Here is a 13,635-nt window from a genome sequence, read left to right on the forward strand (position 1 = left end):
ACTGAGTGGGATTTACTACATGTATGCAAGAGTGATTCAAAACAAAAAAAGATCAATTAATGTAATATACTACATTAACAAATCAAAAGAGGAAAACCACATGATCACCTCAATTGAAACATAAAAAGCATTTGACAAAATTCAGCATCCTCTCCTGATAAAAAAGACTTTGAAAGGTAGGAATCAAAGGAAACTTTGATGATAAAGAGCAATATGAAAAACCTACAGCTAACAAAAGGAGAGACTGAAAGGTTTCCCTCTAAGATCAGGAACAAGACAGGGATGCTCAGTGTCACCCTGATATTCAACACTATGCCAGAAGTTATGGCTAGAACAATTAGGTGAGAAAGAAATAAAAGGCATCCAAATTGAAAAGGAAGAAGTAAAACTTTCACTATTGTTCAGATGACACAGTCATACATTTAGAAAGCTCTGAATAAACTAGAACAAAGCTACTAGAGCTAATAAACGGGCTCAAAAAAATCAGGATACAAGATCAATATGCAAAAATCAGTAGTGTTTCTAAACACTAGTAATGATCTATTCAAAGAGGGAATCAAGATAATAATTCTGTTTACAAAACAGCTAGAAGAATCAGTTATATAGGAACAAATTTAACCAAGAATGAAAAGGATTTGTAGACAGAAAATCTCAAAACACTGCTAAAAGAAATCAAAGAAGACTAATTAAATGCAAAAGCAATCTGTGTTCATGGATTGGAAGGCTAAATATCATTAAGATGGCAATACTACCCAAATTGATCTACAGATTCAATGGCAACACAAATAAAAATTCCAACAGCCTACTTCGCAGAAATAGAAAAGTTAATTATCAAATTTACTTGGAAGGGTAAGGGATCTCAGAGAGCCAAAAATATCTTGAGGAAGAAGTGTAATGTGGGTGGCATTGCACTTCCAGACTTTAAAGCACGTTATAAAGCCACAGTGCTCACAACAGCCTGGTACTGATATAAAGAAAGATACATTCATCAATGGAATCAAGAAAGTTCAGATACAGACCCTAAGATGTATGGGCAATTGATTTTTGACAAAGCTCCCAAGTCCACTCAACTGAGACAGAACATTTCCTTCAATAAATGGTGCTAGGAGAACTGGATATCTATTCCCAAAAGAATGAAAGAGGACCCTATCTCATACCCTATATGAAAATTAATCCAATATAGCTCAGAGACCTGAATATAAGAGCCAATGCCATAAAACTCACAGAAGAAAATAGGGAAATATGTTCAAGAGCAAGTGATAGGCAACACTTAAATCTCACACTTAAAGCACAAGCGAGGAAAGAAAAAACAGGAGGCAAATGTTACCTCCTAAAAATTGAATACTTCTGCACTTCAAAGGGCTTTGTCAAAAGGTGAAAAGGCAGTCAATTCAAAGAGAGAAAATATTTGGAAACTACATATCTGATAAGGGTTTGCTATCCACAATATATACAGAAATCTTACAACTCAGCAATAAAAAAACAACACAATTTAAAAATGTACAAAAGACATAGACATTTTTCCAAAGAGGAAATACAAATGGCTAAAAAGCACATAAAAAGATGCTCAGCTTCACTAGCTATAAGAGAAATGCAAAACAAAACCACAATGAGATATCATTTCACAACCATTAATATGATCCACTATTAAACAAACAAGACTACAACAGTTGGAGAGGATATGGAGAAATAGCAAGACTTATTCGCTGCTAGTGAGAATGTAAAATGGTACAGCTGCTGTGGTAGATGGTTTGGCATATCCTCAGAAACCAAAGTATAGAGTGCCTTTACAATTCGGCAATCTCACTACTCCATATATAACCAGAAGGTATTAAAACAGGGATGCAAACAGACACCTGCACACCAATGTTCATAGTGACATCATTCACAATTGCCAAAAGATGGAAAGAACCCATGTCCATCAAATGATGGATGAACAGATAAACAAAATGTGGTGCATACATACAATGGAATATTATTTATCAATAGGAAAGAATGAAGTCCTGAAACTTATAACAACATGGATGAATCTTGAGGACATTGTGTTGAGTGCAATAATTTAGACACAAAATGACAAATGTATGATTTCACTAATGTGAACTAATTATAATATGTAAACTCACAGACATAAAATACAGAATATAGGTTACTAGGAGATAGAATGAGGCTTGAAAAGGGGAGTGGTTACTTAATATGTGCAGAATGTTTAAATTAGGATGACCTTAAACATTGGAAATGGATAGAGGTGATGGTAGCATGTTATTATGAATATAATTAATAGTGCTGAATGGTGTGTAAATGTAGCTGAAAGGGTAAGTTTAGAGTCACATATGTCACCACAAAGAAAGCTGAAGTTAAAACATGGGAATGTATAAGTGAATCTTGCCGTGGACAATGACAAATATTAAAAAATACAAATATAAAAAAGTTCTTTCAATAACTAGAACAAATGTACAACACTATTATGGAGTTAATAATATAGTGGTATGTGGGGAAAATGTACCTATGGCAACCTCTGGACTAGCATTAACAGCAATATTTTAATAGTTTTTCATCAATAGTAACAAATGTACCACATCAATATTAGAGGTCAATAATAAAAGGTGTGGGTTGATATGTGTTTTCTTTTTTGTTTTTTCTTTAGAGTAATAAAAACATTCGGAAATTGTGGTGATGAATCCACAACTATGCAATGATGCTGTGAGCTATTGATTGTTTACTTAGGATGGATTTTATTGTGTGCGAATACATCTTAGTAAAATTGCATTTAAAAACTGGCAATAACGCATAATCACTTTTACAATAATCACCAGTCCCAAGCTTTTCTTGACCCAGGGGAGTCATCTTAATTTCATGTTAATTAGAGTCTCTTATATGTGAAAAGAGATTGCATAGAGAAATGTGCAATTTATACATTGCAATCATCCCTAATTAAAATGTCTTAGTCCTGTACTTTATAAATAACCATACTGTAGGCTTGGATAAGTTATTTACCTTTTCTGCCTTCAATTTCCTCATCTAGGTGAGTACATTTCATGGATTGGGATACCTGAAAATTCCCAAGAGTCATGTGAGCATGGATAGCTTTAAGCAAGCAATTCTGATTCACGTGTTCGTTCCCAAGACGATCTGCCTGAGAAGCTGCTTACTCTCAAGGCGTCACGCAGGTTCTCTTTCCATCTTCCCTTTCACAATTGCTCTTTTTCCACTTTGAAAGAGAAAGCAGAGCTTTCACCAATCCCCAAGCCACCTATGCTGCATTGTCCCAAGCACACACACACACACACAAATCTCTGGAGACACCAAAGTTTTATTATGAAATATTAGTGCCAGCAAAACCTCCTCTATAGCCCAATAAACCAGGAATAGGCTCCCTAGCTTTCCTCAGTTTAAGTATTTCCCTCAGAAACAAATAGATCATTAGAACCAATAGCCTAACATGGCATGCTTTGAATTGACGTATACTGTAGGGATTGGCTGAAAACAATGACACTTTTCCTATAATAACCTTATCTGTTCCCTTACCTAACTATTGCCAATGCATGAACCTGAATGAGGGTCTCAGGAAAATATAGCACAGGAAGCTCAGTAAGAGTGCCAAAGGCAGCAGCAACTTGCTTCATCCAAGCAAGGATCCATATTCCTCCCTTCCTCCCTTCCATCCATTTTTAGAATTAGAACATTCAAAATTTGGAAAGAGATTATGGCAGTCTGCTAGGAAATGAGTCCTCTTTCCATCTTTAGCATTATTAATAATGAGAAACAACCTGGTGAACATCCCCTCCCCCAACCCCATGTTTTGGAATGTGGTTTAATTTTGCATCATTTCAAAGAGAAGGTCTTTGAGTGAAAGGAACATGTATTAAAGCAAGTGCTTGGTATTTTCCTGAACAAATATTCACAATTGGAGTAGAAGGATTTTAATTAGTTTTTCCCAAATAATAATTGGACGTTAGAAACCCGTGTTTGAACCTATTTTCGGTCAGTCGTCGTCCACTCTTATGCTTTTTTATTTATCACCACTAGGCACTTATTCAGTTTAGATTAAATTAATGAGATCATATTGTAGAGTCTATGCTACAATACTTATTAATACATCATTAATAAGTTTACACTAATTGATGGCCCAACACCATCTCTTTGTGCTTGTAATTACCACAAAGTAAATTAACAGTATTCTTAAAAGCAGAATATCTTATTCTGTATAGATGAAAAACCAAATGTTCTCCAAATTAAATTTGGCACATAATATTCTGAACTTTAGAAAATTAGCTTCATTTAATTAGGATTATTTAGATGTTGATATATTGTTTTTTTAAATTCAACCAAATGTATAAATTATAAATTTAATAACATTCAGCCATAAATTAAAATCACACGTATCTTGTTTAATATTTCTTAAATGTCTCCTTTCTGTCCATCTTCTACACACTTTCAGGACACAAAAATCAGGTCTCTCTTCACAGCCAATGGGAAAAATCCAAAATGAACAATATCTAATTTATGAGATTGATTGCTCTCAGCTTCACTTCATTTTAGCTCCATATATAAAGTGACTCCGCACTGGAAGAGTCACATGTCTAATTAATTGTTACCTGTTGAATCTTGTAAAGTTTTTTTGTTATGATTTCAAGAAATTGAAGAATTTGATAACTAATGACTGGGTAACAAAGCCTTTTAAGGATAGATGACAATTTGCTTTAAACAAAATTGAAGACAATAAGGGCTGGTAGATTGTGAAAAATAATTGATTATAAGTGTACGATTTTTGGTGTATAACTCAGAATAACATCCAACAATTCAAAGATGTTGATATAATAAAACATTTTCAATTCTGCTATACTTATTTACATAAACAAGTTGATCACTTACATCCATAAAAATGAAAACCAGGAATAGAATGTTGAACTTTGTTCAAGTCTCATAATAAGTAATATTTATTTACTTATTTTTCTTAGCAAACACCCTCCCTTCCCCCTCCCCTAGGAATCTCTAATCTACTTTGTACCTGGAAAATTTCTATTTCCAAGCATCTCATTTAAGTGATAAAATACCATATTTGTCCTTATGAATTTTGTTTATTTCACTGAGAATTTAATGTTGTCAAGGTTCTTACATGTTGTAGTATGTTTCACAACTTCATTTTTATGGTTGAATAATATTCCATGTGTGTATGTACCATATTTTGTTTGTCCATTCATTTGTGATAGACATATAGGTTGTCTGTTTTAGCTATTATGAATAATGCTGCTATAAGCACTGGTGTACAAGTATCTAGTTTTGGTCATATACCTAGAAGTGGAATTTCTGGGTCATATGGTTAATCTATATTTAAAATATTGAGGAATTGCCATATCGCTTTCTACTCTGGCTGCACCATCTTACTTCCCCACCAACAGTGTACTATAGTTGCAATTTCTCCACATCCTCTACAACACTTGCTGTTTAGTTATTTTTAAAGAATAGCCATCCCTGTGGCTGTGAAGTGGTTTCATTGTGGTTTTGATTTCCATTTCCTTAAAGGCTAATGATATTAAGCATCTTTTTATATACTTATTTTTAGATCTTCTATGGAGAAAAGTTTATTCAAATGTTCTTCCCATTTTTAAATTGGATTGTTTTTCTGTTATTGCATGGTAAAAGTTCTTTACATATTCTGGATATTAAGCCCTTACTTAATATGGTTTGCAACTATTTTCTCTAATTCTATAGGTTTTCCTACTTTCTTTCTAATTTATTTTGATACACAAAAGTGGATTCTTTTTTTAATTTTGATTATGTCAAATTTATCCAAGCTCCTTTTGTTGCATATACTTTGATGCTATAGCTAAGAATTCATTGCTGAATTCGGGTCATGAAGATTTGTCCCAGTGTTATCTTCTAAAAGATTTACAGTTTTAGCTCTTACATTTATGTCCTTAAACCATTTTAAGTTAATTTTTCTAATGTAATGAGGAAGGGGTCTCACCTCAAGTGATATTTATTAATGGATATAGTAATTAATTGAAAAGGAATCCCACACATGAAATGCATATCCAATAAATGTTTACTCTTGATATTCAATTATTATTTACAGAACTGTAAATATATTTATTTTGATGAACCCTATCCCTACTACAGTTATGTTAATTCAATCCAAAAATTCAAACTCTTAAACCCAAAGTAAGAAGGAAGCTTTTATAAGTAATAATTTAAAATTATTTTCATTTCAGAGAATTATAATAGGATGATTATTTTAAAATTTCAAGCATAAAAAGTGTATTACAAAATGGAAAATAAGTGTTGGAGAGAATGTGGAGAAATAAGAACAGTCATTCAGTGTGCTGGCAATGTAAAATGGTACAGTCATCGTTGAAGACAGTTTGGTGGTTCCTCAGAAAGCTAGGTATAGAACTTCTATATAACCTGCAATCCCATTACTAGGTATATACCCAAAAGTATGGAAAGCAGGAACTCAAGCAGATATTTTCACATGAGCGTCCATAATTGTCTTATTCACATTTGCCAAGAGATGCAAGCAACCCAAGTATCCATCTACTGATGAATAGATAAATAAAATATGGTATATACTACAAGGGAATATTATGCAGCCTTAAAAAGGAATGCAGTCCTGATACACACTACAATATGGGTGAACCTTGAGGAAATCATGTTGAGTGAGATAAGCCAGACACAAAACGACAAATATTATATGATCTCACTTATTTGAAACCATTAGAATAAGCTAAGCCATAGACTCAGAATCTAGACTATATAGGTTACCAGGGGATGGGGTAGGGATAGGGAATCAGAAATTAAGGCTAAATAGAATTAAAAGGGGAAATGTTAAATTTTATAAAGTAACAATAATTTTTTTTCAAATCCAGGGAACTATGCTACACAAAGAATGAAACCTAAGTTAAACCATGGACTTAAATTAAGAGTACAATTATAAAAAGGGCTCTCATCAATTGTAACAAATTTTCCGTAACAATGCAAGGTTGTGGTTATGGTGGAGTGGTGTACTGAAATTTGTATTTTATGCATGATTGTTCTGTGTATGCAACTTCTCTAATAAAGGAAAAAAATGCAAAAAATATATATTGCAGTAAAATGAAATTTTGTGAGGGAAAAGGATTGAAAATACAAGTTCAAGGAAAATAAGGAATAATGTACTATTTTGGCTATTTTAGAAGAGTTTGTTCTAATAGACAATTTGATTATCAAATTGCTAGCAAACTTAGATACTATTAAAACAAGTAAAAGTTTTGTTTTTAAATTTCTTTAAGCAAAATAGGCCAAAAACTACATTATTTAGAGTCAGATGGAAATTTTAAGTATTACCTTAAAGTTTACATGTGGAGTACTTATTTTTCCAAATTCTTTGAGGGAATACATGAGCAAAATTTGCACACCAATTAACATATAACATGAAGATGAGAGCTTTTGAGCTTCAAATGGTTTATGGCGTATGAAAGATAGTAACGAAGATATTCCATATTGTTTTATATTTTTAAGCTTTAATTCAATTATTTTATCCGTTATAATATATTAAGCAATACTATATCTTTCACATTTAAACAGGATTATGTCAGATTTTACTAGAGTCAAATCTCCTTCATTTGAGAACAGTTTCATTCATGTAATTTTCATTTTTTCAGGAAAACTTGGGTTTAAAATTACCCTGAGTTTTTTCCATTAGACTATGTGAAGTTTACCAAGCTGGAAGTGGGCTTCATGCTATAAAAATTAAAGTGTTGGGTTACATGACATCTAAAGTCCTTTTCAAATGTAATGCTCTGTCATTCAAGAATATTATGTGAAGTTGAAAGCAATTTTAAATAAAAGTAGAATGAGTGACCAGATAGGTGAAAACTTCATTGAATGAGAAAATTTCTGTAAGTCCTAGCTGAGAACAACAGATTCAGTTGTATGAACAGTTATTTCTTGTGCACCAAAAAAATGTGCCACGTGATAGGAGGTATTGTGTTAGGCACCAGAATAGCTACTAGATATATGGGGAAAATACTTCAAAACTTTTAAGCACCGTTATATTTTTACTCAACCCCATTTTTTCAAATGTTACATTTCACTGAAGACTTAAATCGGGGCTTAATTTATATTCTTTAACAATACAGAGCCATATGCTCATTTTCTTCTATTTATTGGATTATTACTGACTGATAATAATCCTACCATTAACAGCATTTCAAAAGCTATAAGATCTCAATTAGTACTATCTCATGCTCTCATCAGTTTCAATTTTAAAGTAACAAAATCAAAATAATTACTTCTTTAAGAAAAGTGTGGAATAGTATTAGATTTTATTCTCCCTCCTTCAACAAACCATAAAAAGAAATGGTACAGCATTATCTCTGCAAACATGTATTCCTTAGTCATTCTGCAGTTCTCAATCTAGTCAATGTCAGGGTATTTAATATGACCCATTTTTCATAGAGAATAGTAGTCCCATTTACAGTGCTGAGATTGATAGCACGGTATGCTATCAATCCCAAAAGCTCTGATGCGGGCCATGGACCTCTACCAAAAGATTCCTTTCTAGGCTATCAATCTCAGAGCTCCCTACTGTCTCTGAGCCCTAAATCAGACTGCTTGATATCTCTCCAGTTTTGTATTCCTGCATCAGCAGTCTGCCCAAGCACAGCCATCACTCACTAGTCCTGTTAACTGCACTCACCACAAGCACTAAGGCCAAGTGGGAAATTTCTGCTACTTTTGATCACTTAAAAATCCTCTCGACGAGAAGAAACTATTTTGTCACCTGGAGTTTGAATAATTGGAAATTTAATGGGATTATTATTTTATTTATTTATTCTGGTCCTGGGAATCTTGAACACAACAGGCAGCCAAACACTGAAGCAACCGTATTTCAAAATCTAAGTTAAAAAGATTCATCAATCAATGTGTACTTTTTCCTCTATCTAGAGTGTTCCACTCTAGAACTGCTAAGTATTCTATTCAATAAAATGTCCAAGCCCATCCCATCATCCTTTTTACATAGGGTTAGTCAATGCCAATGAATTCCTGCTAAGGGCCAGTTTTGGTGTGGAAACATCAGAGGCTGAGAGTAGTAAAGAAATAAAGCTAGTTCTACCAGCAGAGATACCCGAAGCATAGACAATCCCATCAATTTCTCTATCTTCACAAATCAATTTTGTGTCAATTCCAATGAGATATTATGGGATAATTCAGCTTTTAAAAGTTCCCAAATTATTTTGCAACTTGCCTGAGATATTTTATTTATCTGAACAATGGGGATCCTGTTCTAATTTAAAGTTTAAAATAAATACTATTTGAAGCAGATGGATTAATGAGGGAATTGTGTCCCACATGGCTTTCTTAGCAACTTTAAATAACATACATCAATAGTCCTCTTCCTTCTCTTGATTTCCTTATATCTTTTTTCTTTGTTGTCTCTTTTTATTCACTATGAAAAATAAAAGCACCATGAAAAAGGTAGTGTTTGGATTATGGGGGGGATGCTGGAAAATGGTGGAGTCGACAATAGGAGACTGATTAAAACTGGGAGGACTGATTTCAGATCCTTCATCTCCAACATGCAACTGAAATAACTGACAGGATCCATTCCCATTTTTATTCGTTCGCTTTAATGTTTTATATTTTAAAGTATTGGGTCTTTAAAAATTGAGTTTCAGATGCCTTGGTCTAGTGACATGAGAGTGGCCACACTAGAGTTTGAACCTCAGCTTCATTGTTTATTAGATATGGGATCTTAAATATCCATGAGCCTTGCTTCCTTCATTTGTAAAATGTAAACAATTGTCATATACTTCACCAATGCTTCATTGGTCATGCAGCTGATGGTGACTAAGCAGAATAAATGTTTGATTCTTCCTCATACTAGGTTCAGTGCAGATGGGCAGAAAGGTTTATTTCATTAGTGTCTCTGAGGGACCCAGGCAGTCACAGGTTTCCTCCCAGGATATGCTTCCACAATTGCCAAAAGAAAAATGTGGAGTGTGGTAAATCATACACTGTCTCCCACCTAGGAATGGCACATCATTTCTGCTCATATTTTTTTGGCCAAGTCAAGTCACATAGCCATGCTTCCCTTTAAAGAAGATAGGAAAGTTTAATCCTCCTATGCGCATGGAAGGAGAAGAGAACTGGAACACAGAGATTACCACACAGGGAATTTTGAAAATCATCTAATAATAAATGCAAAGCAACTAGTACTGCTCCTGGCATATAGGAATTATTCAACAAATGCTAACTCAACAAATGCTGTCTCAACTCATGTATTCTTCCTTACAATACATATTAACTTCCTAGTTCCCTGTTAACCCACAAAAGTTTATGTGCCTCTTCCTGGGGCTTACATAATAATTGCTATATAGCTCCATCAATGTACTTAAAGCACTATTATCCCTCATTTTATATGTGTATATTTATATATTCAGCCTACCCCATTTATCTTTTGGAAAGACAAGTCTGTATCTAACTCATATTTGACATCCCTAATAAAAACAATTACACTAAATAAATACCTGTGAAAGGAAAAAGTGGATGGAAGAATGAATGAGTGAAGGGGATGATTTTTACAAAATTCCTTCTAGCTCAAATTTTATATTACTTTAAATAGTATAAATGGGAGACAGAAATGTTTGGAGAATTTACAGCATTTCAAAACACTACACCTAAGAAGCTACTTCAAATCCTTCAGCCTCTGCTTCCTCAGTTATCATCATGATCTTTCTCCTCTCCCTCTCAGTTGCTATAAAATTAACTGGACAGAAAACTGTAAGAAATTGCTAAAAGAAATCATGGAAGACCTAAATTAATGGAAGGGCATACCGCGATCATGGATTGGAAGGCTAAGCATAGTTAAGATGTCAATTCTACCCAAAATGATTTATAGATTCAATGCAACACCAATTAAAATCCCAACAACTTACTTTGCAGAAATAGAAAAGCCAATAACCAAATTCACTTGGAAGGGAGGGGTGCCCTGAATAGCTAAAAATATCTTGAGAAAGAAAAATGAAGTGGGAGGTTTGCACTATCCAACTTTAAAGCATATTACGAAACTACAGGTGCCAAAACACCATGATACTGACATAAAGATAGACGTATCAATGGAATTGAAGAGTGTTCAGAAATAGACCCTCTCATCTATGAACAATCATTTTTGGTAAGGCAGTCAAGTCAATCCACCTGGGACAGAACAGTCTCTTCAATAAATGGTGCCTAGAGAACTGGATATACATATGCAAAAGAATGAACGAGGACCCGTATCTCACACCCTATACAAAAATTAACTCAAAATGGATCAAAGACCTAAACATTAGTGCTAAGACCATAAAACTTTTAGGAAAAAAATGGAGGGAAATATCTTATAAAACTTATAACAGGAAGTGGTTTCCTAGACCTTAATCCCAAAGCACAAGCATTGAAAAAAGAAATAGATAAATGTGAACTCCTCAAAATCAAGTTTTTTCATGCATCAAACAACTTTGCCAAGAAAGCGAAAAGGCAGCCTCCACAATGGGAGACAATATTTGGAAACCACATATTGGATAAGAGTTTAGTATCTAGACTATATAAAGAGATTCTTCAATTCAACAATAAAAGACAATCCAGTTAAAGTGGACCAAGGACATGAATAGACACTTCTCAGAAGAGGAAATACAAATAGCTAAAAGGCACATTGGCTATTAGAGAAATGCAAATTAAAACTGCAATAAGATATCATCTGACACCCATTATAGTGGCCAGGGTAAAAATAAATAAATAAATAAATAAAACAGAAAACAACAAGTACTACAGAAGATGTGGAGAAAGAAGCACACTTATCCACTGTTGGTAGGAATGTAAAATGGTACAACTGCTCTGAAGGCAGTTTGGCGTTTCCTCAGGAAGCTAAGTATAGAATTGCCATCATGACCCAGCAATTCCATTACTAGGTATATATTCAGAGGACCTGAGGGCAAGGATATAGATGGACATTTTCACACTAATAGTTATAGCAGCATTATTTGCATACCAAGAGATGGAAAAAGCCCAAATGTCCATCAATGGATGAGTCGCTAAACAAATTGTGTTATAAATATACAATGGAATAGTACGCAGCTATAAGACACAATAAAATCATGAAGCATGTAACTAAAGGTGAATGAAATGTGAGGACATTTTGCTGAGTAAAATTAGCCAGAAACAAATGGACAATATTATATGGTCTCACTAATATGAACTAACATTAATGCATGAACTTTGAAAATTGAAATTAAGAACGCAGATTATCAAGAGATACAAATAGGGCAGATTGGGCAATTAGTGCCAAAGGAATACAGATTGTACCACAGGACTGATTGTAAAAACTCAGAAATGGATGGCATGGTACTATCTGATGGTAGCATAATAATATGAATGAAGCTGAATGTGAGTAAGTATGACAGAGGGAGAAGGATGGGGGCACATATGAAACCAGAAGGAAATATAGAAGATAAAGACTGATATGGTATAATTTAGTAATGCCTAGAGTGGACAATGATGGTGATTAAATGTACAGATAAAGTAACGCTTTTGCAAGAGGGAGAACAAATGAATGTCAACACTGCAGGGTGGTGAAAACAGATGGTATATGAGGAAAAAGTACAATCAATGCAAACCCGGGTCTAGTCAACATTACCACTGTAATATGCTTCCACCAAATGTAACAAATGCATTGTACCAAAACTAAATGTCAAGAGGTGGGGGACATGGGGAAAGGCTATGGAAGAAAAGCAAATGCTTTCATACAGATTAGGGTGGAAAAGCATGTCTAAACACTTAGGTTGGATTGTATGATGTGTGAATAAAACTATTTAAAATGAACAGAGAGAAACAAGTGCTAGAGAAAACATGAAGAAAGAGAGGTACCAATTCACTGTCAGTGTGGAAAATGAGAGGTGCAGCCCTTTGGAGGGTAGTGGGGTGACTCCACAGGAGGCTAGGGATGGGGTTGCCATATGATCCTGAAACCCAGTATATACCATTGCTCAGTATATACCTGGAAGAACTGAGTGGGCAACACAAATGGACATTTGCACACTGGTGTTTCCAGCAGCAGTGTTCAGAATCCACAGATGATGGAGGTGGCTTAAGTGTACAAGGATTAAGGAATGGAAGGGAGAACTTGGTATATGCACAGAACGGACTCCTGAGTAGCTGCAAGAAGGAATGAAGTTGTAAGGCATGCAACTAGGTGTATGAACCTTAACAACTATATGTGGAATGAAATGTCAGGAACAAAAAGACAAATATCATCATACCTTACTCATATGAGCTAACTATAATATAAAAACTCCGTGAACTAAAGTTGAGCATGGGCATTCAGCTTGGAGCCTATTGCAAAGAATCCTAGAACGTAAGCTGTTGCAGCAATCACATATTTTCAGGAGGTGTAATTGTTAATTCTAAATTCTGAGATACTGAGCTGTTTATAACCTGGTCATTCCCAGAAACTTTGGGTATTTATGTGACAACTGAGACTCAGAGATAGAGTTCTGAAGCTATGAAAGTCAGCAGTACCCCATACAGAAACTGTTTAAAAAGTTGAAAAAGTGATCAGACTTTGAGCAGAGATATAAATGAAGCTGAGCTGGATAGGACTAAAGTAAATCAGAATACAGAGAA

General features: G+C 34.3%; 1 long non-coding RNA gene across 1 annotated transcript in view; it reads right to left on the reverse strand.

Annotated features, from left to right (window-relative positions):
- The window catches only part of LOC143677586 (uncharacterized), a 137,949-nt gene that overhangs the window by 48,791 nt on the left and 75,523 nt on the right, over window positions 1-13,635 (reverse strand). The gene's annotated exons all lie outside the window — the stretch shown is intronic.

The sequence above is a fragment of the Tamandua tetradactyla genome, chromosome 3 (assembly GCF_023851605.1).
Source record: "Tamandua tetradactyla isolate mTamTet1 chromosome 3, mTamTet1.pri, whole genome shotgun sequence".
Taxonomy (NCBI): domain Eukaryota; kingdom Metazoa; phylum Chordata; class Mammalia; order Pilosa; family Myrmecophagidae; genus Tamandua; species Tamandua tetradactyla.